This window comes from Alligator mississippiensis, chromosome 15, assembly GCF_030867095.1.
Source record: "Alligator mississippiensis isolate rAllMis1 chromosome 15, rAllMis1, whole genome shotgun sequence".
Classification (NCBI taxonomy): domain Eukaryota; kingdom Metazoa; phylum Chordata; order Crocodylia; family Alligatoridae; genus Alligator; species Alligator mississippiensis.
The window spans coordinates 14,532,426-14,535,891 of NC_081838.1; the positions used below are offsets into that span (position 1 = coordinate 14,532,426).

The following is a 3,466-nucleotide window of genomic DNA, read 5'->3' on the forward strand; positions in this document are numbered from 1 at the left end:
AAACACCCGGTTAGCTCTACCTTTGTGGTATACTGTGAAAATATTAGCTTCTGTTCTGAATCAAGCTCAGTGCTAAGTTCAAGGTCCTAATAATTTCCTCTGAAAAAGGAAACTCTGAGTGTCAGCAAGTTTTACCCTCCCTTCCCAGTGTCACCTCTCTTAAATCATCTCAATAAGACCAAGAAAGTAGTTGGACTGGCAATTTTTAGGATGGAAATGCATTGGTATGGGCGTTTGGAATACCGGGAGGCACAGGACAAACTAATAATCACCAGCAACTAGGAAAACAATTTTTTAATTTCAAGGTGTGACATCCACACCAGCAGATTTTGCAGCTGATAACCAAAAGAAGGGTGTTTTCCATGCACCAGGAAGTTTAGGAAGCTGTATAAAAGGGCTTGCAAACCAGTGCTCTTTACTCGGTTCTCCTGATTTACTCTCCCTGGTAAGCAGGTAAGTCCATTTGAACTCAATTACTTTTTAACTATGGGGATACTGTGTTAAACAGTCTTTAACATTAGGACTGAATCTTGCCTATATACTTTGCAATATTTTAGGAGATTAAAGGGAACTAAGGAACTGCAGAATGGGAACAAAGGGAACTAATGGGAACTAAAGGGAACTAAAGAACAAATATTTGGGGGTTTGAATCATTGAGACAAATTTCATCCTCAGCTTTTATCTTAGTTATGCACAGAAGAAATTCCACAGCACATCCTTTCCACGCTTTCTTCCTGTTCTCAGAAGCAAGTGCCACTTGGCATTATTGAGGACAGGAGAAAAGATTAAGAGAATTGCTGTCCTGATCCACTGGGTTTTTGTGTGTGTGATTAGAAATATCGGGTGCCATAAGACCTTCTTTTCATGTATTCATTAGCAAACTTGCTGAATCACAGCGGGCGAATAGCTAAGAATTTTCCTTACATGTCCCTACCCTCGTCTGCATGAAACGTTTTTCACAATTGATGAGAAGTGGCATTCTTCCCCAAAACAAGGCCTGGGTTTCCCAGTTTCAGTAAGTGCTTTGAGGAGAAGGGGGCCATAGAGGGGCTAGACAGAAGAGCAGCCTAAGGGGACTGGAGCAAGGGACAGAGAAGAAGAATTGGGATCCAACATGTGACCAGAAGCAGAGGGATTTGGGCATCGCATCACTGATCCATCTCTGTTTCTAAGTTGGGTTTCTAGGGCTGTTGCTGCAGTCATCGGTCAGGCTTAAATTACTGCACCACACCTTCTGCGGTGCTCAGGATCTGTCCCTTGTTTTTGTTGCTTTTGTTGCAGTTGGTGGGTGGCAGGAATTAGGGAGCCCACAGGTGAGGTTGGCATTTGAAGGGCATTGGGGACACTAATGACCAGAGTGAAAGAGGGACCAGCTGAGGTGACGCTGTGCCACATCTTGTGCAAAGTGTCAGTGTGCCCAATCAGAGTGACAATCAAATCCTGAATTAGGTGTCCATGGCCAGCTTAGCTCAAATGAAGAGACTCAAGCTCCTCCTGTGCAAACCAGGCAGCATGTTCAGCCAATACAAAGCCAAGAAGAGAGGGAGCAACATCTGACATCTCACCCCTCTCCCCAACTGGGGTGATTCCCAGAAGCGCTGACTTTGTCTGGGATTTGGGGATCCATAATTGGACACTGTCTAAGGATGAATCCTTCCTGCAGTGCAACTAGTGTCAGAGGTGCAATCCACCTTTGCCCCCAGATCCCAGTGTCAATTGACAAAGAGGAAGACTTGGGTTCTGGGTCCTGAAGTGAATGCACATCCTCCACATCCCAGGAGTGTGCCGGCACCATTGGGCCAGGGGCCCAATGTGAGAAGGTTTTGAAGCTGTTGTATAGGGGAGAGGCTGAGGGCAAGTGGAGCAAAAAGGAAAGGAGAGCAGTGACACAGGCAGAAAGTGGGGATGTGGCCAGCATTTCCCTGCTCCCTCTCCCAGTCTCCGGGGCCCTACCAGATTTCCCTTTGAGTCACACCCACATTTTCACCCTTGATCCCATCAGAACAGCACATGTGTCATGTTTCCCCTGCTCCCTGCTGTGTTTCAGATTCGCCTCCAGCACAGCAAGATGTTTGACAGCCTGGACATGATCGAAGACCTGCATTACCAGGGCCAGTCTGACTGTCTTCCCTACCAGCGTAGAAGGCCACCATACACGTGTTGTTGCTATGACTGCTGGGGAAGGCTGGTTTGGAAAGGTTGCTGCTGGTCCGTACCCCCCTGGTGGTGCCGTCAGGGTGGCTCTGGAAAGGGCTGGCCATGCTAAATGCAGCTAGAATATCCACGAAAAGCAAGATACAGATTCACGGCTGACCCGAAGGACATGGCTTGGAGCAGTGCTAAACACTCAGCACCTCCGTTGCTATTAGTTTCACATTGCTAGAAGAGTCCCCGCACGTACAAGTGTTTCCTACACTTTGCTTTCTCACTCTAGGAACTTTGAATTCTCTGTGCTGTCAAGCATTGAGACCTCTTCATGCTGTGCTGTCATTTAAAAGGAAGCCTCTGCTTCCTTAGAGTCCATATGCAACCCATTGCAGACCACATGACACAGCCACAGTTATTAGAAGGGTTTTCGTGTCAACAGGAAGGAGAAACACGTCTATCCTTTGCTTCTAACTTGAAACTTGGCTGCAGAATCTGCATCATGGGGAAGCTACTTATCCCCTTGTTTACCTGGTGCTTTTCCTCATTGGACATTATTCCGGGAGAAAAGTAATAAATAAATAGATCAAACCAGCTAGGTATTAAAAGTCAGCTGCTGCAAAGAAAGAAGCGCACGTTTTACAAAATGGGCCATGTGTAGTATTCTGGTGGTGGCCCTTTGGCCAATCTTGGCAATATTTGCTCTCTCCTCTGGATCCATTCTGCGTCTGTATACTTCATTTCTTCTATGCATTAAAATTCCTCTGCAGCATAATATTTGCCTCCTGGTTTTTTTTCCCCTCTAGACCTGGAACATGTCTGTGTGCCCTGTTCTTTCCCCCTCCCCCAGTTCGGGCATTTGCTGTTCTCACTTATATAGAATACCTGGTCCTTTTCAGCTGGGGGTCCATGACTGATAATATTGTGTTTTCTACATTGCAGAAACATAATGCCAGCACTCTAATCTGTCTAACTATTACCACCCTGGTTTGGTTAATATTAGGAAAAATCCATGGTATGCAGAGCTGATCTGAAATCCTTCAATCTCTGGCAAGAAGCAGGGCCTGTCTGCAAGCTGTGCGGGCCGGGAGTGATCTGGGCCCTTTTTTGCGCCGCACGGGCTGTGGCCAGCAGCCTGGGCACGCTGGGTCGGAGAAAACAGGCGACACGCTAGAATTAGGCACGGATGCGTAATGGTTGATTCAAGATTGTTTACTTACACCGAAGATGGTCGCGGTGTAGGCTGAACAGTTTCCCAGGCACAGCTCCGCTTAAATCCTCGTTTGAGGACTACGACAAGCTCGGGTCTCTCCCACGGAGT

At 47.0% G+C, this 3,466-nt stretch overlaps 1 long non-coding RNA gene across 1 annotated transcript; it reads left to right on the forward strand.

The window, feature by feature from the left end:
- Nucleotides 1–384: 384 nt before the first annotated feature.
- Nucleotides 385–2,920, forward strand: LOC132245744 (uncharacterized). The gene is made up of 2 exons (XR_009457462.1): nt 385–453; nt 2,048–2,920. It is a non-coding gene; the product is annotated as an uncharacterized LOC132245744 (long non-coding RNA).
- Nucleotides 2,921–3,466: the final 546 nt, after the last annotated feature.